This window comes from Dipteris shenzhenensis, chromosome 16 (genome assembly GCF_047967505.1).
Source record: "Dipteris shenzhenensis isolate YYH24624 ecotype China chromosome 16, Dip_SZ_1.0, whole genome shotgun sequence".
Taxonomy (NCBI): domain Eukaryota; kingdom Viridiplantae; phylum Streptophyta; class Polypodiopsida; order Gleicheniales; family Dipteridaceae; genus Dipteris; species Dipteris shenzhenensis.
The window spans coordinates 37,645,603-37,671,054 of record NC_141611.1 but is presented as its reverse complement, the minus strand read 5'-3'; the positions used below and the strand labels follow the sequence as shown (position 1 = coordinate 37,671,054).

At 41.1% G+C, this 25,452-nt stretch overlaps 1 protein-coding gene across 1 annotated transcript in view; it reads right to left on the bottom strand.

The window, feature by feature from the left end:
• The window catches only part of LOC147892915 (uncharacterized), an 84,250-nt gene that overhangs the window by 5,686 nt on the left and 53,112 nt on the right, over positions 1 to 25,452 (bottom strand). The window lies entirely within an intron of this gene.

The window sequence follows — 25,452 nt, the reverse complement described above, 5'->3', positions numbered from 1 at the left end:
GATGAGCTACGCCACAGAAATCTGAAGCTGGATGGTTATATAGAATGCAAGGGGTGGGGGAAGAAGAGAAGTGGGAAGCTATGCAGACCGAGATAAGGTGAGGAAGCGTTCCTTTGAGGTGGTGATCAGGGCAAGGAGATTGAAAGGTTTTATAATTATGAGATTCCAGTAAGGTTCGTGGTTGGATCAAAGTGTCATTCATCAGACTTTGGAAGCAACACGATATTCTGAGATGGGCAAAGAGGAGAACGTAAGGGGACGGGAGTGTCTGACTTGGGATTCCCATTAGAAGCGTGTCTGTTGGCAAATGAACAAAAGAGAGCAATATGGTGGTTCATTAGCGATGTAAGATGGCAAATGAAAAAAAGAAAGCAAAATGGTGGTTCAATTAGCGATGTAAGCAAAGCTGGTCTGCAAGAGGTTAGACAACTTAGGCTCCAATGAGATTATATTAAGCTATGACTATTCATTAAGAATCTCGAAGCCCTTGGCCGTATGTACATGCAATTAGGACACGCTTTCTTCTCGAATTTGTCGACCAAGACCGTCCATTTCTCAATGATTTGTATATTCATTGGGATCTTTCGAAATCCATTTCTCAATATTCATGGGACCTTTTTGGAATCTTATATCCAGAGCCCAGATTGGTGTAAAAACCAATGGGGGAAGAGATCATGCCATCGAGGAAAAAAAAAGGGATCATCACAGACAAACACATGGCAAGCAAGGGGCAGGTGGGCAGGTCTACTGACGGAGCCATGGCAATAATTTTGCCATGCGTGCAACACATCCGTGTTAGGGGTTGGACCAATATAACCACTGCCAATATTTTAGTGTTGGGCATTTTAAAAATATTTTAAGGTTCTCCATCATGTGAGGTGTCATGCCAAGGTTGATTTTGGGTTTAGAGTTATGTGCATCATCAATGATTGTGGTTCTTCACGATGGATGATCGATGTTTGCCAGCTATAGTGTTGCACAATATTACTAGACATAATTTGATAAGTGATTTACCCATACAAGAACATGGTCATTGGCAAGATGAAGATGGATATGCAATCCTCATCACTAGCATCTAAATCCATAAATCCAAGGCAAAGCCACGTGAATGAATTGGTGGCATAAGAGTCCTCCCAAAAGACCTATGAGCACGGGATGAGCACTGTCAATGATGTGTAGGCATATAAATTTTTTGTATTGTTTCTACATATGGGAGCCACAACGTCCCTACTCTCTAAAAGTTCACTTGGTTTCACAGAAATTAATCATCTCTAAAATGTCAAAATATAAGTTAGAATTAAAATTCATTGTCATATACAATCTTAGAATGGATAGTAAGAATTCATACAATGGTGTGGGATGGTTCTCGAACTAGAGACTTTGTGTGCACTTAGTGGTAAGAAATGGTAAAAGAAGTAGATTGAAGATATGCTTGGTTAGATTTGTCCTTTGCACTCTCCTTTTATGGATTATTATAACATTTGATTTTGACAAATGATGTTGATCTATGCTATCAAGGATTGACATGAAGCACTATTGACAACCTAGTTCAACATCCACAACAAGACAAAGCACCCATAGACGCGCGCACAGACGTGTTTCATGAACTAAATAAAAAACTTACGGGCGCATCTATTTGCGTGTCTATTTTTGCATCTGGAGACCTGCATCTAATTGCGCATCTATATATCAGACACATGCGCGTATAGACGCGCAGTTAGATGCATAAATAGACGTGCTTATAAACGCGTTTATAGATGCACATATAGACGCAAGTCGAACAGACAGACGCGTATATAAATGCATTTTTAAACGCACTGATAGATGCGCTTTATTTTTTATTTTTTAATTTTACAGAATACTGTGTATGTTGTGTATGCTATATAGTTACAAGAATCCCATATCCACATTGTGTAATTCCCAACTGCATTTTAATTACAATTCCAAATAAAACATTACAACTCCAAAATGCAATAAAATTGAAAGCTCAAAAAGTGCTTGTATATACATATAGCACGAAGCTAAGCCATGTCATGTGGCTTTAAGTACAAAAAATCAGAGGAGTGTATATACAAGAGGCACAAAGCCAAGCCAGTGGCTTTAAGTACAAAAAAGAGTAGCTAGCACTACTTGTACGACTAATCTATGTTCTCCAGGTCCTCGCTCCCTTCCACGCTCCCTTCTGCGCTCCCTTCTGCGCCTCCTTCCTCCTCTTCCTCATCGTCTTGTGCACGGGCCTATAAACAAGGGACAACATCTATCAATGTATGAAAAATCAAATCTTTACTTATAATTTTGGCATTATTTAATTACTTTCAAATACCTGGGGGGTCGCTCCAGTAGCTCGGGTATACTGCTCCTCAGTAATCAACCCATCATCATAGAAGTGCCTTCATGTATCTCCTCTGCGATGGTGGTGGTGGTAGGCTGTCTCCACAGGCGTAGGGTATCTGCCCACGATCTCAAGCTGCATGACTGCGACACACTTTGCGAAGGGATTAGTACAAAGAAACAACCTCCTAATAAACTACATAAGCAATATAATTTGAGATCGATACTTACAAATTGGGCCTCCCATGATTCAACACCCCCTGCTCCAAAATGCGCGCTTCCATATTCCTCCATCTGGATCCTCCGTGCCTCCACGTGCTGCAGACTGGGGTCCTCCCTCGCTAACTCCATTGCCTTCTTCCACTCACGCTTGTGAGCGGTGTGGGGCGGGCCCCTTGGTGGTTGACCTGCCTCAAGCCTGGCAAGCTCCGCTAGTGCCTGCCTCTTAAGCAAAGATCTTTTATTGCTAAGTATCGTAACAATCTTTGACTTTCCCCATTTATCTGTGAACTGGCGATTGGGGGGGTTAGGATACCTAGAGCGAACAGTAGCGAGGGTCTCATCAGCCAACCTCTTTGGATGGTCTTTGTAGTGGATAAAGCAATCTCTGTAATTATTAGCAATTATAGAGCGCATGAAGGCCATGATGTCCTTCCCCCGCGCATCCATCAAGATGCCTTCTGTCTGAGTGATGTCATAATAAATCATACCATCATCCAGAGGCACGTCTAAATCATCTGAATCATCATCCTCCCCACTGCCACATGGCCCAAAGCACTGTGCCATGCATCCCCCACTGCTTTCCCTGCTACTATGCCTGCTACCCTGTCGTGTCGAGCTCGTACGCTGGCCACTAGCCACTCGTAGCTGGGGACTGCACGGGACTACGCTGACCACTCGTAGCTGGAGAACCGAGTCTCGACGGCATAGGAGTACGTCGATGGCTCGCCGAGACAGAAGGACCTCCTGACGGCATGGGGGAAGGGGCATAAGACAGGATGGCAGAAGGGACATAAGACGGCAAGGGGGAAGGGGCATAAGACGGTACGGGGGAAGGGGCATAAGAAGGGGCATAAGACGGCTATGCTGACTCCGCTAGGGTGATCTCAGGCAGTGTGGGGTGGCTTGGAGTCTGTAGTGCCGACTCCTGGGGAGTGTTTAGAGTACCCGTTATATACCCGTATAACTCCGCAGGAGTAGGAGGGTACCCTAAAAGGTTATATAAGTCCTTCCAAATAGATTCCTGGGGATCAGGTGAGCTGAAAGCGCTTCCTGGCCACATGTTGAACTAGAAAAAGAAAAAAAATCTATTACTGATGAGCTGAGAAGAAAGGGGAAGAAAAGAGAGGCTTACTGTCAGAGCGCGTCTATAGACGTGTCTGATTTGCATGTCTATAGATGCATCTATAGACACACTCTGACAGTAAGCCTCTCTCTTGCGTGTCTATAGATGCATCTAACAGAGCGTCTAACAGAGCGTTTAACAGAGCGTCTAACAGAGTGTCTAACAGAGCATTTAACAGAGCGTCTAACAGAGCATCTAATAGAGCGACTATCGACGCGTATGTTTGTGTGTGCAACAGGCCAGACGTGCATTTAGACGCGCCTGTAGATGCGCTTTTAGATGCGCTCTGAGACGCGGCTATAGACGCGCACCGACAGACGGGATTTCTAAAAAGTAGAAAAGGACATTGCGCCCGACACAAAAACGTGACACTGATACCCAGATCATGCGCTTCTTGGATACGAGAAAGTACAAATCTAGAGAGAGCAAACTTCCAAACAAGATCAACTGCAAAAGGACTTACTTGGATAGAGGTATGGAAGGTTCTTCTTTCTTTCTCAAAGTTGCTTCTCCTCCTTGTTCGTCCTCCTCTCCTTTAAGCTTAGAAGTAAGTATGGGTGCCTTTCTCTTGAGTGTAAGCTTGGAAGTAAGTATGGAAGCCTCTCTCTTAAGCATCGAAACTATGGATCTACTAATAAGGAAGGAAGCAAGCCGTGCGAAGTATAAGTAATGTGAAGAAAAGCAAAGCGAGCGGCGCGCAAAAAAGCAGGTTTAAAAGCCACGTCTATAGTCGCATCTAATAGCGTGTCTATAAGCGCATCTAAATAAACAGAGTAGATGCGCGTTTAGACGTGCCATTAAACACGATTTTAGATGCGCTTTTAGACGTGCCTTTAGATGTGCCACAGAGTTTAAATTAAACATTTGAAGAAGAGCAAATTTGGTGGGTTGTTTGTTTGTAGGATGTCTTCATCTTCAGCAAGTAGCTCTAGTGAGGATGAATCCCTCCGTATCCACCATCGTGAAATGTGGTTGGAGCAAAAAATCAAATGTCTGTGTGATCGATGTCGAGGAAACATGTATCGTGCACGCAGGATTACACTCAATCATATCTCAAAGTATGGAGGGATGTGACCGTAAACAGAGTAAGGGTTTGTAAGTTAAGGTTGATTGAGATACCTATGGGTGTTCATATGTTTGAGTTATGATCCTGTTTTAATTTGATACAGGATGCAGTGCCACACTCGCATATGTTACCCTATGCTCGTCGTGAGGAGGCGAAGCATCGGCCATATGAGGTGGGATCTTCAGGAGGGACCGTTACGGATGCATGGAGTGATGGTGATAGTAGCCCTTCACCATGACCTCATGAAGCCATGGAGGAGGAGGTGTTTGATGATATGGTGCGGGATTTATATGTCCATCAAGGGAGGGATAATAGCATGGAGCAGGATGATCTTTTTACTGCAGCATCGACTCCACTGTTTGAGGGGTGCACATTCTCTGTTCTACGTGCCTCCCTTGAGTTACTAAACTTGCAAACCATCTATGGATGGAGCAATGCAAGTTTGAATGCATTACTCAAGTAAGCTTTAAAGTCTATTTTGCAAACATGGTGAATTATGCTACTGGGTCAATTACTCGAATGCTTTTCCTCATTTATGGTTCACGTGCAGGCTATTGTGTAAAATGCTTCCAAGGGAGAATAAACTACCGACCTCAAGAGATATGGCAAGGCAACATGTGACCTCTCTTGGAGGATTAGATTACAAGCACATCCATGCATGTGTCAACGATTGCGTTTTGTTTCGTGGACTACATAAGGATGCAAGAGAGTGTCCTACTTGTGGAGAGGCGAGATATAGAGTAGATCTCAAAACCTTGGACGTGCCTCGTAAGGTATTGCGACATTTTCCCATAATCCCTCGCATCCAACATATGTTCAAGTGCAAATCTATTGCAGAGCTCATGTCATGGCATTCCTCCCATCGATCAACCGATGGCAAGTGGAGAACTCCCGCGGACTCTCCTGCGTGGAAGCATATTGAAGACACATGGCCAAGATTCAAGGAAGAACCTAGGAGCTTGAGACTTGGATTGGGTATGGATGGTGTGAACCCATTTGGTCTCAAAAGCACGTCTTACAGTGTATGGCCAGTGGTATTGGTGAATTACAATCTTCCACCCTCTATGGCTATTAAGAAAGGACATGTCATGTTGTCCCTTCTAATTCTAGGGAAACATAAAGTCAAAAACCCTTATGTTTATTTGGAGCCTTTGATTGATGAGCTAGAGATACTTTGGAGAGGTATCAAGGTGCATGATGTGAGTAGGCCTCCCTCGTCACGAGACTTTAACTGCAAAGCAGTCTTGATGTGGACGATGCATGACTTCCCAGGCTATGGCGAGTGTTTAGGTAAGCATTGCATTTTTAATTATGAATAGGCAAAGGATGTGGCACCCTAAACCCACCTTCCACTCTTAATTGCATCTATTGTTCAGGTCTCACTACATCGGGTTACCATGCATGTCCTGTTTGTGGTCCTTCGCTAGTTGCCTCACGGGCAGACGCATTGAATAAGGTCATCTATGAGAATCACCATCGATTTCTCCCACCTGATCATCCTAGATATGTTGCCCCTTGGAATGAAGTCCTCCCACAATCACTCACCGCGGGAGATTGGATGAGAATTTGGGACGATTCCACGACTCCTCCACCACTTGGCATGAGCCGATAAGGGTTTGTAACTATTGGCTATAAGTAAAGATTGGCTATATTGGCTGAAAGTAAAGATTGCACGCTAACACTTTATTTTGTTTTGATACTCCATCTTTTATCATTTACCATATTGGTCCCACCTCTAGATCAATCACCTGCTTGATCCCATGCATATCTTCAAGAATGTGGCATCTACCATTTGGGAGCATTTGAATGGGACACGAGATTCGACAGGCATAAGGGAGGATCTATGTACCACAGGGAGGATGCATGAAGCTTGGCCTCAAGCCTAGACCAAATGGGCGTGTTTTTTTACCTCGCGCACCGTGGATGTTATCAAAGCTAGAGATGGCGATGGTGAAGCACGCTATGACTACAATTCGTACTCCCACTGGATGCATGAGGTGTTTGAAGGGACCCTTTACAAAGAGTAAGAAAAGAGGTGTAGAGCAATTATATGGCTTGAAATATCATGATTGGCACAAGATGCTCCAAGTAAGTATTTTATGTGCATAATATCTTTTTCTTTTCAAATTTGTGAGTAAATAGCCATAAGCAACTACTCAACCACCTCCTCGTGGGTTTAGTTCTCAGGGGGGTCACTATGTATAAACCCTCTATACCACGTGCGTTCAAGGCATATTTCTAAAATCCCTTATCTGTGTAAAATTTCCATTAATAAAATGTACCCCTTTTCTATACAAATCTGTAAATTTTTTCCAAAACTATTTTAAATTGTCCCTTATGTATATTTATTTCTGTAAATTTTAGAAATAAAAAATATCCTTTTGTTGAACTCACGTGATAGGGTTACATATGATGAGTGACCCCCCCGAGGTTCAGTTCATACTACCTACTAGCATTTCACGTATTGCATCGGACGTGAAAGATTGTATTTACAAGATGGGTGAGCTTGTGAGGTATGTACTGAGCTCAAAGGAAATAGATCCAACCACGCTTGAGAATGCTCGAGTTATGTCAATGGAGGCGGTTTGTTTAGTGGAGGAGACATTTCCACGTTCTATTCTCACAAGCCAACTACATCTCATAGTGCATTTGGTGGATGAGATTGCTATATGCGGTACTATACATGCACGATGGTTGTTCTTCCTCGAGCGCCTCATGAAGACCATGAAGGGCTTCGTGAGACAAAATGCAAGACCCGAAGGTAGCATGGCCGAGGGTTGGTTGGTACAAGAGTCACTTGTATATATTTCTGAGTTTCTTGTTGATGTGGATAGCTCTCTCCCACGACTATGGAGAGATGATGAAGACCTAAGGATGACCTCTATTGTGCCTCAAGGGAAAGGACGCAACAAAGTAATAGACACGGAGTTGCATAATAGTATCAACCTCTTTTGCGTGCTTAATAGTGATGTGATGAAAAGATGGGTGACAAGATACGAGGATGCAAAGGCAAGAAGACAAGAAGAAAGGGCCCTCTTTCGTACACACCACAGATCTCATGTGCCATACCCTCAGCATCTAAGAGCACTTCCAAAGGATATTCATGTGGATTGGCTACTTGATGAAATGGAGAAAGCAGAGAAAGACAAGGGGATGCATATCACAATGGAAGAATGGGAGTATGCTAGGGGATGCATTGCCAAGGTAATGGGCCAAAGAATGATCTCACCCAAATGTGATGCGAACATTACCCGTCATGATCACAATTCATCAAGCTCAAACGCATCTTGCAACAATTCAACAAACATTAGAAGACCGACAAAACAAATTATACTGAAAGAACATCAAAATAAAAAATGTTGTTCGAACTTACCACTACATCGTCATCGGCTGAGCAAGGTCGGTATATAGAATGTTATGCATAAGTTAGGAGCTTTTCATAATTTAGATTGCTTATTTAATTGATTTTTTCTTGGTGTAGTGCACTATGTTAAATGCTATATGGTGTGAGGGCAAGCATTTTCGAACACAACGGATTGATGATAAGAGAAACACACAAGATTGTGGCGTCATTGCTAGCTTTGAGGGAGCCAATGGAGCCATGGATGATTATTGTGGCATAATTCAAGATATTATTATGCTTGACTTTCGACGCTTCTTTGTGTATGTTTTGGATGTAAAGTGGTTTAAGGACGTGGTGGAAAGAGGCCCTAATGCAACAATCAAACGCCATGCAAGTGGCTTTGTAACTATTGACTCCACAAAGTTTTGGCAAAGTAGGAAGGACACACTAGTACTACCGCAACAATGTGAATAGGTACTGTGCACACAATTAAAAATACTCGCTTTTAAATATTCGATGCAAGAAAAGTAACATGATTGTATTTGTGTTTGAATTAGGTTGTCTATCAACCAATGGTGGATAATAATAGATGGTGGCATGTCATACCTATTATGCCACGTTCCAAAGTGATGTATAGTACATTTACTAATATGGAGCGCATGGAGGATGATCATGGCCATGGATGTGATGATGACCATGATACGAGAGAGGAGGATGCTCATGAGATAGGAGATACAGATATTGAGGCCACTACCCATGAGGACGAGCCTACCATTCGAGATGCTGATAGAGTTAATCCTCATGGATGCTTTGTTGAGGATATGAAAAATAAAGGTCGCTTGATAGCAAAATGGAAGAAGAAGGGCAGGATATTTACGTTCGATGCAAACATGCCTGAATTGAGTGCAGCAATGTTTGCACATGGGACCGGTGTAGTTGTAGATATTGATATTTGGCATAAACGCATTGGTCATGTTAATGTACAGTGACTTAAATTAATGCGGGCTCAAAATATTGTTGCGGGACTACCTAAGTTCAAGGTTGCAAAAATGCATAAGGTATGTGAAGCCTGTCAATTTGGAAAATAGGCAAGGAGACCATTTCCTAGACATGTTGAAGAGAGTAAGAGGCCATTGGAATTAATCCACTCTTATGTATGGACTACTAAAGCTACATGTATTGGAGGCTGTCATTATTTTGTCACTTTTATTGATGACTACATCAGAAAAGATTGGGTGCATTTTATGATAAGAAAGTGAAGTGTTTGGGAATTTCAAAGCTTTTAAGCTATGGTTGAAAAAGAAACAGGCTTGCAAATAAAATGCCTAAGGTCAGATGGAGGGGGAGAGTACCTCTTAAATGAGTTTGCAAGTTTCCTGCAGGAGCATGGCATAAAGCATCAATATTCATGCAGTCATACCTCACAGCAAAATGGACTTGCAGAAAGGAAAAACAAGCATATTGGAGAGGTATCTCGTGCCAAATTATTATTGGGCTGAAGCAGTTGCTACAACACTCTACATAATGAATAGGACTCCCACTGCAGTAATACATGGCATGACACCAGAGGAGAGGTATACTAGTAGGAAACCAGATATTTCTCATTTCAAAGTTTTTGGTTGCATTGCCTATGTTCATGTGCCAGATGAGTTGAGATCCAAGTTGGATCCAAAAGTTGAGAAGTGCATCTTTATTGGTTATTCTCTATAGCAGAAAGGGTATAGATGTTATAACCCTTCTACTCATAGGTTTACAGTGAGCAAAGATGTTTTTTATGAGATGAGCGGCTGGTATAAACCATTAAATGTGATTGATTATGTAGATGCACAAAATGGTAATGCTGCATAGAATTCACAGTAGCAATCACAAAATATTAGTGGACCTGTAGTGTCCTCTAGCAGTGGTTCACATACTTTGCCATGGATAGGCTGATTGAGATCAGGAGGATCTCCTCAAAGCAATGCAGATAGTGGTATGCAAGTATCACTAAAAGGAAAAGAGAAAGTAGATCAGCCCATGGTTGATGTGAATGCAAGTCACTCTTATGTGGATGGTGAATCCAGTGGCTCAGCAAAACAGAGCCTTGATGATGAGTTGGGTATTCCTTCTATTGTTACACTTGGAGTAAGGAAGACAAGGGATGTTTTGAGAGCACCAAGTAGTGATCCTATTTTGCATAGGTCTACCAAAGCTAGGTATCCTGTGGATAGGCTGAAATATGATGGATTTACAACCATTCATTATGCCTATATGGTCAAAGTGATACATGAACCAGAACCCACTTCTTTTGAGCAAGCCATGGGAAAAGAAAAATGGGAGAAAGCCAAGGATGAAGAAATGGATGCCTTGGAAGCAAATACTACATGGGAATTGGTGCCTTTGCCTAAAGACAAGAATGCAATTGGCTGCAAGTGGGTTTATAAGGTGAAGCACAATGCAGATGGTTCTGTGAACAAATATAAGGCAAGATTAGTTGTCAAGGGGTATGAATAGACATATGGCATTGATTATGGAGAAACATTCAGTCCGGTTGCAAGGATGGCAACTGTAAGAGCATTCATTGCTATGGCTGCATCAAAGGGATGGTCTTTACATCAGATGGATGTAAAGAATGCTTTCTTGCATGGTGATTTCCAAGAAGAGGTCTATATGGAGCAGCCACCAGGTTATGTTCATGATGTTCATCCTGAGTTTGTTTGCAGGTTGAAGAAAGCCTTGTATGGCTTGAAGCAAGCACCCAGAGCATGGTCTGACAAGATAGGACAGTATCTTGTCACTATTGGCTTTTAGATTTCCAAGGCAGATTTCTCACTTTATGTGAGAAAAATAGAGAAAGGCATTATGCTGCTTGTCATTGATGTTGATGATTTGATCATCACAGGTGATAGTGATGAAGATATCCTTCATGTGAAAATGTTATTGAAGCAAAAGTTTGAGATGAAGCATTTGGGAGAGCTGTGTTACTTCTTGGGCATTGAGGTTATTAGATCCACAAGTGGGATATGACTCTTGCAGAGGCAGTATGGATTGGACATGCTATCCAAATATGGGATGACAGGCTGTAAGCCTATTTCAGTTCCTTTGGAGCATAATGTGAAGTTGAGCGCAGATGCAGGTGAGCTTCTAGAAGACCCTACTATGTATAGATGCATAGTAGGAAGTTTGATTTACATGACTATTACCAAGCCAGATTTGAGCTATGCTATTGGGTTGGTAAGTCAGTTTATGCAGGCTCCAAGGAAACTACATTTGGATGCGGCTAGACGCATATTGAGGTATGTGAAGTCCACATTGCAGTATGGAGTATTTTATGAGACTGGGGTTCAGACACAATTGCATGGATACACTGATGCTGATTGGGCTAGTAGTATTTCTGATAGACGATCTACAAGTGGATATATGTTCTCTTTTGGGAGTGCTGCAGTCACTTGAAGCAACAAGAAACAGCCTACAGTTGCCTGTCGAGCATAGAGGCTGAGTATAGGGGTGCAGCAATGGTTGCATGTGAGGTATCTTGGTTGCATAAGCTACTTTATGATATGCATCAGTCTATAGATGGGCCAGTTGTCATTTATTGTGACAACATGAGTAGTATACACTTGGCAAATAACCCAGTCTATCATGCTATCTAGAACAAAGCACATTGAGGTGCATTATCCCTATGTGCAGGAGAAGGTTCTAGTAGGTTTTATTGATCTAGTTTATGTTAGCACAGAGGATCAGGTAGCTGACATATTCACGAAGGCATTGGGTGCAGAGAAGCTACGCAAGTTTAGAGACCTGCTTTGTGTGCAGGAGTTGGAATTGCACTCGAGGGGGAGTATTGAGATATCGAGCTCCACTCGTGATATGCCAGGGTGAAAATTGTGCATTTATGTCACCAACTTGTTAGCTGCAGATGCGGTTGGTACATCGCCTTCAATGAGCACATGAGTGGCACAAGTAGTAGTGGGTTGAATGTATTTGTAGATCTAAACACTTGTTTGGATTTTGAAGTAGATAGTTTGGCAAGGGTTGATCTCATTGAGGATGAGATTGAACCATAGCCCCATAATTGATATTGGCAAAACTATTTTACATATTGTCTCATTCTCCTCATCTCACTTAATTCTTGTATATGTAGGCTTGCAAAAAATTATGTGCTTTGGTAATCATGGGCAATGTTTGGAAAGCAATGATGTACACCAAAATCTCACTTTCTGTATTCTCTGGTTTGAGTCTATCTACACGTCTAAATGCACATTTGATTCTCAATGTAAACGTGCAAATAAACGCGCTAATAAACGTGATGTTAGACAGGCCCGTATTTTCTTAGGTTAGACGCGCACGTAGACGTGGTAATTTACGCGCAAATAAATGAGCTTATAGACGTGCATTTAGACACGCCCGTAATTCCTCTACTAAAGCAACGCCTATAGATGCGCCCGCTATTTTGCGCATCTACCAAGCACGTCTATAGTTGCTTTGTGTTCTTGTGATCATTTGTCAAAATCAAATGTTATTTGTAGCTAGTGCACTACTTATGTCATGTGAGGGGAATTCCATAAGATGGTACCTAAAGTGAAAATTTTTTTTCTATCCAAGAAGTGATGCCTTACATTTTCAAGACATAAGGAGTAGGTAAGCAAGAGAGCAACCAAATAAAACCTTTCACAAAACAATGAGAGAGCAACCAAAGACTTACCTTTCAAAACACTTTTTGAAAAACAAGGAGAGAGCAAGGTACGAATAGCATCAAGATATGGATCCAATTTTGCTCATTGAACTAGATGAATCGTAGCTTCCTAATATTAGATGTCTTTCAACTTGACTATCTATACAACATACCGAAAACTCATCTCAATTAAAAGTATTGACCTCCATGACATTTCTCAATTCACAAGGAGGGTGGTCTAACCTTGATGGAAATTAGGGGTAAACAACCTAAAAAATGTAATCACTCAGGTGCAAACAGCCCAATAAGTTGAGCCATGGTGTTGGCCACCACCAACTAACTTGTGATGGCCGTATTTTCCCCATCGACAACCTTATCATGCTTCTCTACCCCATAAACCATCTTCATCCTCCAACTATCTCACTTCCTTTGGCCTCTCTATACCTAATTGTGCACAACATTTAGCCTCTCCATACCTAGTTCTATATAGCATTTACACACCTCTTGCAAAAGAAAAAAAATGCAATATATATTGAACCCTACTACTGGGTTTATACCCTAAGTCCATAATTAAGGACTAACGACAATGACTAAGGTGCAAATAGGGTTCTCTTTAATGCCAACCTACTATCCCATGGTGTATACACATATGTCAAGTCATGTGGTGACCATAGCAATGACCCATATAAAAACACTCCCCACTCATTGGATGGTCAAAGAGACAATTGAATTTGATTTTTTGAGGTAGCGCACTACTACAAGCCAGTCTATTTATAATTCTTATCTCTTGATGTATTGTAGGCCTTGGAATATAATTGGCACCGCAACTAGAAAATCATTAGTAGGATTTATGAGTACCAAAATCATCGGTATGGACTATGCATTGAGTACTGCATCCATACTATCTCCGGAATTCTAGATACCGATAGATTACTGAAACCTATACTGATGCTAGCATTCCTTGCAAAATGATAGAAAGTGTTTTGTAATAGGACCCAAAATCATTTTGACCTCACAACAATACAAAGCAACTATAGATGCACTTGGTAGACAAGCAAAATAGCGGGCACGTCTATAGGCGTTGCTCTAGTAGAGGAATTATGGGCGCATCTAAAAGCACGTCTAACAACTCATCCATTTGCACGTGTATTAACACGTCTACTTGTGTGTCTAATCTGAGAAAATATAGGCCCGTCTAACATCGCGTTTATCAGTGCATCTATTAGCATGGTTATTTGTGCGTTTACACTGAGAATTAGATGTGCATTTAGACACGTAGATAGACGTAAACCAGAGAATACAGAAAGTGAGATTTTGGTGTACATCATTGCTTTCCAAAAATTGCCCATTATTACCAAAGCACATAATTTTAACAGAAACATCAATGCTTTTTTGCAAGCCCACATATATAAGAATTAAGTGAGGTGAGGAGAATGAGACAATATGTAAAATAGTTTTGCCAATATCAATGATGCGGCTACGGTTCAATCTCATCCTCAATGAGATCAACCCTTGCCAAACTATCTACTTCAAAAGCCAAACAAGTGTTTGGATCTACAAATACATTCAACCCACTACTACTTGTGCTACTCATGTGCTCATTGAAATCAGCATCACCAATGGTAGGCTCATCCTCACGAGTAATGGCCTCAATATCTGTATCTCCTATCTCATGATCATCCTCCTCTCTCGTATCACGGTCATCATCACATCCATGGCCATGATCATCCTCCATATGCTCCATATTAGTAAATGTACTATACATTACTTTGGAACGTGGCATAATAGGTATGACATGCCACCATCTATTATTATCCACCATTGGTTGATAGGCAACCTAATTCAAACACAAATACAATCATGTTATTTTTCTTGCATCAAATATTTAAAAGCGAGTATTTTTATATGTGTGCATAGTACATGTTCACATTGTTGCGGTAGTACTAGTGTGTCCTTCCTACTTTGCCAAAACTTTGTGGAGTCAATAGTTATAAAGCCACTTGCATGGCGTTTGATTGTTGCATTAGGGCCTCTTTCCACCACGTCCTTAAACCACTTTACTTCCAAAACATACACAAAGAAGCGTCTAAAATCAAGCATAATAATATCTTGGATTATGCCACAATAATCATCCATGGCTCCATTGGCTCCCTCAAAGCTAGCAATGATGCCTCAATCTTGTGTGTTTCTCTTATCATCAATCCGTTGTGTTGGAAAATGCTTGCCCTCACACCATATAGCATTGAACATGGTGCACTACACCAAGAAAAAATCAATTAAATAAGCAATCTAAATTATTGAAAGCTCGTATCTTATGCATAACATTCTATATACCGACCTTGCTCATGCATCCCCTAGCATACTCCCATTCTTCCATTGTGATATGCATCCCCTCGTCTTTCTCTGCTTTCTCCATTTCATCAAGTAGCCAATCCACATGAATATCCTTTGGAAGTGCTCTTAGATACTGAGGGGAATGGCACACGAGATCCGTGATGTGTACGAAAGAGGGCCCTTTCTTCTTGTCTTCTTATCTTTGCATCCTCGTATCTTGTCACCCATCTTTTCATCACAGCACTATTAAGCACACAAAAGAGGTTGATACTATTATGCAACTCCGTGTCTATTACTTTGTTGCGTCCTTTCCCTTGAGGCACAATAGAGGTCATCCTTAGGTCTTCATCATCTCTCCATAGTCGTGGGAGAGAGCTATCCACATCAACAAGAAACTCAGAAATATATACAAGTGACTCTTGTACCAACCAACCCTCGACCATGCTACCTTCAGGTCTTGCATTTTGTCTCATGAATCCCTTCAAGGTCTTCATGAAGCGCTCGAGGAAGAACAACCATCGTGCATGTATAGTACCGCATATAGCAATCTCATCCACCAAATGCACTATAACATGTAGTTGGCTTAGGATTGGCTTATGAGAATAGAATGTGGAAATGTCTCCTCCACTAAAAAAAACACCTCCACTAACATAACTCGAGCATTCTCAAGCATGGTGGGATCTATTTCCTTTGAGCTCACATACCTAGAAATGAAATAGTACAGCATATTAGCAATATGCATTCAAACTTGCATGGAGCATTGATATGCATCATATTTTGTATCATGCAAAGTACCTCACAAGCTCGCCCATCTTGTAAATACAATCTTTCACATCCTTCGATGCACTACGTGAAATGCTAGTAGATAGTATGAACTGAACGCACGAGGAGGTGGTTGATTAGTTGCTTAAATTTATTCACTCACAAATTTGAAAGGAAAAAGATATTATGCACATAAAATACTTACTTGGAGCATCTTGTGCCAATCATGAGATTTCAAGCCATATAATTGCTCTACACCTCTTTTCTTGCTCTTTGTAAAGGCTCCCTTCAAACACCTCATGCATCCAGTGGGAGTATGAATTGTAGTAATAGCACGCTTGACCGTTGCCATCTCTAGCTTTGATAACATCCACGGTGCACGAGGTAAAAAAACACACCCATTTGGTCTCTCTTGTGGCCAAGCTTCATGCATCCTCCCTGTGGTATGTAGATCCTCCCTTATGCCTGCAGAATCTCGTGTCCCATTCAAATGCTCCCAAATGGTAGATGCCACATTCTTGAAGATATGCATGGGATCAAGCAGGTGATTGATCTTGAGGTGGGACCAATATGGTAAACGATAAAACATGGAGTATCTAAACAAAATAAAGTGTTAGTGGACAATCTTTATTTCCAGCCAATATAGCACACAATAGTTACAAACCCTTACCGGCTCATGCCAAGTGGTGGAGGAGTCGTGGAACCATCCAAAATTCTTATCCAATCTCCCGCGGTGAGTGATTGTGGGAGGACTTCATTGCAAGGGGCAACATATCTAGGATGATTAGGTGGGAGAAATCGATGGAGATTCTCATAGATGACCTTATTCAATGCGTTTGCCCATGAGGCAACTAGCGAAGGATCGTAAACAGGACATGCATGGTAACCCAATGTAGTGAGACCTGAACAATAGATGCAATTAAGAGTTGAAGGTGGGTTTAGGGTGCCACATCCTTTGCCTATTCATAATTAGAAGTGCAATGCTTACCTGAACACTTGCCATAGCCTGGGAAGTCATGCATCGTCCACATCAAGACTACTTTGCAGTTGAAGTCTCGTGACAAGGGAGGCCTGCTCACATCATGCACCTCGATACCTCTCCAAAGTATCTCTAGCTCATCAATCAAAGGCTCCAAATAAACATTAGGGTTTTTGACTTTATGTTTCCCTAGAATTAGAAGGGACAGCATAACATGTCCTTTCTTAATAGCCATAGAGGGTGGAAGATAATAATTCACCAATATCACTGGCCATACACTGTAAGACATGCTTTTGAGACTAAATGGGTTCACACCATCCATACCAATCCAAGTCTCAAGCTCCTAGGTTCTTCCTTGAAGCTTGGCCATGTGTCTTCAATATGCTTCCACGTAGGAGAGTCCACGGGAGTTCTCCACTTGCCATCGGTTGATCGATGGGAGGAATGCCATGACATGAGCTCTGCAATAGATTTGCACTTGAACATATGTTGGATGCGAGGGATTATGGGAAAATGTCGCAGAACCTTATGAGGCATGTCCAAAGTTTTGAGATCTACTCTATATCTTGCCTCTCCATAAGTAGGACACTCTCTTGCATCCTTATGTAGTCCACGAAACAAAATGCAATCGTTGACACATGCATGGATGTGCTTGTAATCTAATCCTCCAAGAGAGGTCACATGTTGCCTTGCCATATCTCTTGAGGTCGGTAATTTATTCTCCCTTGGAATCATTTTACACAATAGCCTGTACATGAAGACCATAAATGAGGAAAAGCATTCGAGTAATTGACCCACTAGCATAATTCACCATGTTTGCAAAATATACTTTAAAGCTTACTTGAGTAATGCATTCAAACTTGCATTGCTCCATCCATAGATGGTTTGCAAGTTTAGTAACTCAAGGGAGGCACGTAGAACAGAGAATGTGCACCCCTCAAATAGTGGAGTCGATGCTGCAGTAAAAAGATCATCCTGCTCCAAGCTATCATCCCTCCCTTGATGGACATATAAATCCCACACCATATCATCAAACACCTCCTCCTCCATGGCTTCATGAGGTAATGGTGGAGGGCTACTATCACCATCACTCCATGCATCCATAACGGTCCCTCTTGGAGATCCCACCTCATATCACCGATGCTTCACCTCCTCACGGCGAGCATAGGGCAACATATGCAGGTGTGGCACTGCATCCTGTATCAAATTAAAACGGGATCATAACTCAAATATATGAACACCCATAGGTATCTCAATCAACCTTAACTTACAAACCCTTACCCTGTTTACAGTCACATCCCATTCTCCATACTTTGAGATGTGATTGAGTGTAATCCTGCATGCATGATACATGTTACCTCGACATCGATCACACATACATTTGATTTTTTGCTCCAACCACATTTCGCGATGGTGGATACAGAGGGATTCATCCTCATTGGAGCTACTTGTTGAAGATGAGGACATCCTACAAACAAACAATGCAAAAAAATTTGCTCTTCTTCAAATGTTTAATTTTAAACTCTGTGGCACGTCTACAGGTGCATCTAAAAGCACGTCTGTTTGTTCTGTGGTGCGCATCTAAAAGCACGTCTAAATGTGCGTCTAAAACCACGTCTACTCTATGTATTTAGACGTGCCTATAGATGCACTTTTAGATGCACCTATAGATGCGGCTTTTAAACCTGCTTTTAGCACGCTCGCTTCGCTTTTCTTCACATTACTTATACTTTGTGCAGCTTGCTTGGTTCCTTATTAGCAGATCCACAGTTTCGACACTTAAGAGGAAGGCTCCCACACTTACTTCCAAGCTTACACTTAAGAGGAAGGCACCCACACTTACTTCAAGCTTAAAGGAGAGGAGGGCGAACAAGGAGGAGAAGCAACTTTGAAAAAGGAGAAGAAGCTTCCATACCTCTATCCAAGGTAATTCTTTTTGCAGTTGATCTTTTTTGGAAGTTTGCTCTCTTTGGATTTGTACTTTCTCGTATCCAAAAAACGCATGATCTAGGTATAAGTGTCACGTTTGTGTGTCAAGCGCAATGTCCTTTTCTACTTTTTAGAAAAGTCCGTCTGTCGAAGCGCGTCTATAGGTATGTCTCAGAGTGTGTCTAAAACCACGTCTACAGGTGTGTCTAAACGCGCATCTAGCCTATTTGCAAACACAGACAGCCGCATCTATAGACATGCTATTATACGCGAAAATAGATGCATTAATCAGACGCATCTATAGACGCGCTCCGACAGTATACGTGAGGGAACGACATCATGGCCTTCATGCGCTTTGTAATTGCTAACAATTATAGAGATTGCTTTATCCACTTCAAAGACCAGCCAAAGAGGTTGGTTGATGAGACCCTTGCTGCTATTCGCTCTAGGTATCCTAACCCCCCCAATCGCCAGTTCACAGATAAATGGGCCAAGTCAAAGATTGTTACAATACTTGGCAATAAAAGATCTTCGCTTAAGAGGCAGGCACTAGTGGAGGTTGCTAGGCTTGAGGGAGGTCAACCACCAAGGGGCCCGCCCCACACCGCTCACAAGCGTGAGTGGAAGAAAGCAATGAAGTCAGCGAGGGAGGACCCCAGTCTGCAGCACATGGAGGCACGAAGGATCTAGATGGAGGAATATGGAAGCGTGCATTTTAGAGCAGGGGGTGTTGAATCATGGGAGGCCCAATTTATAAGTATCTATCTCAAATTATATTGCTTATGTAGTTTATTAGGAGGTTGTTTCTTTGTACTAATCCCTCTGCAAATTGAGTTGTCTTGCAGCTTGAGATCATGGGAAGATACCCTACTCATGTGGAGATAGCCTACCACCGCCACCATCGCAGAGGAGATACATGGAGGCACTTCTATGATGACAGGTTGATTCCTGAGGAGCAGTATACCTGGGCTACTGGAGCGGTCCCTGCGGTATTTGAAAGTAATTAAATAATGCCAAAATTATAAGTAAAGATTTGATTTTTCATACATTGATACATGTTGTCCCTTGTTTACAGGCCCGTGCACAAGACGACGAGGAAGACGAGGAAGGAGGCACAGAAGGGAGCACAGAAGGGAGCGTGGAAAGGAGCAAGGATGTGGAGAACATAGATTAGTCGTAGAAGCAGTGCTAGCTACTCTTTTTTGTACTTAAAGCCACTGGCTTGGCTTCGTGCCTCTTGTATATACACTCCTCTTATTTTTTGTACTTGAAGCCACATGATGTGGCTTAGCTTCCTTATTTTTTGTACTTGAAGCCACATGACGTGGCTTAGCTTCGGGCTATATGTACATACAAGCACTTTTTGAGCTTTCAATTTTATTGCATTTTGGAGTTGTAATGTTTTATTTGGAATTGTAATTAAAATGTGGTTGGCTGTAAGAATTGAATTACACAATGTGGAAATGGGATTCTTGTAACTATATAGCATACACAACATACACAGCATTCTGTAAATTTAAAAAAAATATTATAAATCGCATCTATTAGTGCGTCTATAAATGCGTCTATATACGCGTCTGTCTGTTCGACAAGCGTCTATTTTTGCATCTATAAATGCATTTATAAGAGCATCTATTTAAGCATCTAAATGCGCGTGTGTCTGCTATATAGATGCGCTGGTAGACATGGGTCTCCAAATGTGAAAATAGACGTGCAAATAGACGCGTGCGTAAGTTTTTTATTTAGTTCAATAAACGTGTCTGTGTGCACGTCTATGGGACCCCACCTAGAAGCATGCACCCCCACGTTGTACTTCACCTAATCACTCTCTTGCACAATCTTCTCTTTTACATGAGCTAGCAGAGAAGCTATGTCTATAATCCCTATGACATGGGGAACCAGGTTGGGGTTTAGGGAGGACACCCATGGGTGAGGGCATGGTTGTTCCATTTAGAATCTCTTTGAAAAAAAAAATAACCAAATACGGCTAAGGGGCATGTGAAAAAAGAACCGAATACGACTAAGAGGAGGGGAAAAGAAGAGAAGCATAAGCATAAGAGAAGCATAAGAGAAAAGAGAAGCATAAGCATAAGAGAAGGAAAAACATAAGCATAAGAGAAGGAAGAGGGGAAAAGAGATTGAAAGAGGGGAAAAAGAAGAGGGAAAAAGAGCATAAGAGAAAAACAAAGAAAGCATATGCTTATGCTTATGCTTATGCATGAGCATATGAGCATAACATAAAAAGAGAGAAAGCATATGCTTGAGCTTATGCATGAGCATATGAGCATATGCTCATGCATAAGCATAAGCATAGGCATAGGCATAGGCATATGCTTATGAAAAGAAGATAAGGAAGATGGAAAAACAGCATAAGCATAAGAGAAGGAAGAGGGGAAAAGAGATTGAAAGAGGGGAAAAAGAAGAGGGGAAAAGAGCATAAGAGAAAAAGAAAGAAAGCATATGCTTATGCTTATGCATGAGCATATGAGCATAAGAGAAAAAAAGAGAAAGCATATGCTTGTGCTTATGCATGAGCATATGAGCATATGCTCATGCATAAGCATAAGCATAGGCAAATATATATGCTTATGAAAAGAGGAGAAAAATATATTGAGCATAGGCAAATATATATGCTTATGAAAAGAGGAGAAAAAGATATTGAAGTAGAGGGGAAAAGAAGAGAAGGAAAGGAGAAGGAGAAGGAGACATATGCTTATGCTTATGCATGAGCATATGAGCATATGCTCATGCATAAGCATAAGCATAGGCATAGGCATATGCTTATGAAAAGAAGATAAGGAAGAGGGGAAAAGAGAAGAGAGGGAAGAAAAAGAGGGGAAAAGAGCATAAGAGAAGGAAAGAGGGAAAGAGGAGATGAAGAGGGAATAAGAGAAGAGAGGGAAAGAGAGGGTTTCTATGCCCATCACTGCAGCTAGTGCTTAAGGCGTTAGTTGCAGGCCAATGCAAATAACAAAAACAACAAAAGGGGAAAAGATGAAGCACTTTCTTACTTAGGAAAGTCCCGCTCGGTATGGATTGGCCCTACAAAAAAGAGGAAATATACCATTTTTTCAAATAACTAGTTAGAGGAAGGAGGAGTTTGGAGAAGCAACTTTTCAAAGGGATTGGATTGAGGAGACAAGCATAGGCCTAAAAACAAGGAGAAAGCATAAGCCTACAAACAAGGAGAAAGAGGAGGAAGAGAAATACCAAAAAGAGAAGAGGTGAGTCTTCTTTCTTTCACCAAATCTCATTTTTTGTAACGGAAACAACAAAAGGGAAAAAAATGAAGCACTTTCTTACCTAGAAAAGTCCCGCTCGGTGTTTCATGGACTAGCCCTACAAAAAGGAGGAAACATACCATTTTTTCAAATAACTAGTTAGAGGAAGGAGGAGTTTGGAGAAGCAACTTTTCAAAGGGATTGGATTGAGGAGACAAGCATAAGCCTACAAACAAGGAGAAAGCATAAGCCTACAAACAAGGAGAAAGAGGAGGAAGAGAAATACCAAAAAGAGAAGAGCTGAGTCTTCTTTCTTTCACCAAATCTCATCTTTTGTCCTTAACCTCTGAAAATCAAGCATGAAAATTAGTACATAGGCTTAGCAATACAAGGAGAAACATGCTTCAACACTTAAAAAATGAAATCTCACAAAAAATGAACCTACATTGCTTAAAGAGACACACCTTAAAAAACTTCCTTTTACACAAGCAAAGAGGGAGAAGGGTGGAGAGGTTGGGAGAGGGGCTAGGTAGGAGTGAGGAGTGTGGGGAATAGAGAGGAGGAAAGCGAGGTCGTCGAATATAAGGTAGGAGGAGAGATTTTTGCTTTTTCCGCAATAGAGATGTGAAAGACAACATCACGCGGGGTTTTGGATTTTAGCTCCCCAACGTCGCTATATAGCGATGTTGGTCAGTTGCTATATAGTGATGTTTATATCCTAAAAACGTTGCTATATAGTGATGGTTCAGGACATTTATTGTTAGAAGAGAGGAAAGGAGCTCATGGGTGGCTATTTTTTGGATCTTAAACACTTATTTCATTAATTTTGGACTTGTCAATGTACAAATTCATTTTTACATATACTTTTGGACTAGTATATGTAAAAATGAGTGTTAAGAAAAAACCCAATCTTCAAAGCACATATAAAAACATAAAAACAAGCATTTTTTTATATATTTTTTAAGGACATGAAACTAAAATTATAAAATTTAACGCAATCTAGATAAGTTACATGAAAAAATAAGATTAGGTTGTTGTAAACTCTCTTAATATTTAATGGTGTTAATAAACACCTTCAAAAGTTAAGCCTGAGATAAGTTACACAAAAAAGAGTGGTCCATTAATTGTAAACTCACTTTATATTTATAATAGTCACTACTACACACGCATCCCATTGCGACGTTTACGTACCGACGATTAGCGCCCGCTTAGCGTTAATCGTCGGTATAAAAATCGGGTGTCGTAAATCGTCGCTATATAGCGACTTTTGCTAAGCGTCGCTATATAGCGACGTTAGTAAAAGTCGCTATATAGCGACTTTGAAAGGTCGCTATATAGCGACCTTAGTAAAAGTCGCTATATAGCGACTTTTAAAGGTCGCTATATAGCGACACTGAGACTATATTATAGCGACGTTTTACAGAGAGGTTTTTTTTTTTTTTTAAGCCTTAAAATTTATTTTCTTCCAATGACAAAATTTTTTAAATTTTCATACATGTTTGAGCTCATAGAGAAATAAAAAATGAGAGCATGTACATCAAGCCTTTGAAGCTCATATATTCATGTCCAAGTTGGAGATGAGAAAAATCAAATTAAATAAGAGCATTTACATCAACTGTTTCATCTTGAGCCAAGTCTAAGGCGCCAAGCAAGTCTATCTCCAACTCTATACCGAGTTGATCTCCTATATCATCATCGTACTCTAGCATCATACGTTCACCTAAAAGTATTTGATCATCTTCTTCAATTAAGCTTAAGTGTGGTGATTGATCTTGACGATTGTTGTCTTCCTCGTCAATATCGTGATCTCCATCCTCCTCCCGTGCGATGTCATTATGCGCATCTTCCTCTTGCCTCATATGGTGATCTACATCTTCTTCGCTAGATTCATCAATTGGATCCGGATTTGGTAGTGGCATCTCCATATCCACATCTCGATCTTCAAAAATCTGCTTACTTCGTGGTGCAACTTGGATCACGTACCACCATCTTGGATCAGAACGATCCGGATGAAAAACCACCTATATTGAAGATGAAAAATCACATGCCAAATGTCGTCAATTATATATATATCAATGGACTTAAAAAACGAAAGCTTCGACTAATTAAATCATTAGTATGCACCTGCTCACAGTGCTCGGGAAGAACAAAAGTATCACTTTCATCGGTCCAATGTTTGGTGGAGTCTATTGCAAAGAGACCGCTACCATCTTTTCTCACAGTTGCATGGGGACCGTTGTAAGTAGTTCTAAACCATTTTACATCAAGAATGAAAATAGTAAATCGTCTGAAATCAATTTCATAGATGTCGCGTATGGTTCCACAATAATCCAACTGTGAGGAGAGAAGATTGGTATCCGAAGCACTTGCTCGGCTATCTTGTGTGAAGTTAGCCATGACTCCACAATCATACGTGACTCTCTTTGAATCGATGCGTTCTATGCGAAAATGTCGTCCATATGACCATAATGCACTGTACTTTTTGTACTGTAAAAGAGCATCATTAAAACAATGAAGATGCACCTATTTTATAGCATATATTGCCACAAATAATTACTTAATTACATCAAGAGATAAGAAACTTACATGCACCATACATCCAGATGATAACTCCCGCTCGCGCTCGTTTATTGTCTCTCCATCACGTTCGGCTTTACGTATAGCTAGTTGTAGCCAATCAAGTGACATGTGAGTAGGGAGAAGAGCCAGATCTCGTGGATATGGTTGTGATCGCCTGTACATTACTCTGAATCTCATCCTTGCATTTATTCTTTCTGCTTTGGCCACTTCATATCTCTCAATCCACTTCTGCATCTCAGGGCTATTGAGGATACAAAACTTATTGAATTTCTCCATTTGCTCTTCGCTCATCTTTCTTTCAATCCCTTTTCCTTGGGGGACCTCGCCAATGATGCGATCATCATCCTTGTTGTGCCAAGCTTGCGGCATATCAGGATCCGTGGATGCAAGAAACTCTGTGATATATACTAATGACTCTTGCACAAGCCATCCCTCTGCCATGCTTGCTTCTGGTCTTGCTCTTTGTCTTACAAACCCCTTTAAAGTTTTCATAAACCGCTCGAGGAAAAACATCCATCGATTATGAACGCTACCTGCTATAGCCACCTCATCAACTATGTGCACAAGCAAGTGGACTTGAGTTGTCATAATGCTCGAGGGAAAGTGCTTCTCAAGCAAGCATACGGCTTCGATGGATTCCACCCTAGCCTTCTCGATGCTCGATATAGAGATCTCTTTTTGAGATATCCACCTATTTCACATGTCCATGCATATGTAAGATATTTGAGATATCCACCTATTTCACATGTCCATGAAGAAAATAGATAATGCGAATTGATAGTAAGCATACCTCACAATACCACAGATCTTGAATATAGCATTTCTAACATCTTCTTGTAAGCACCCTTTTATTGTAATTGGAAGGATGAACTATCAAAGCAACAATGAAATCATGTCAACAATATAAC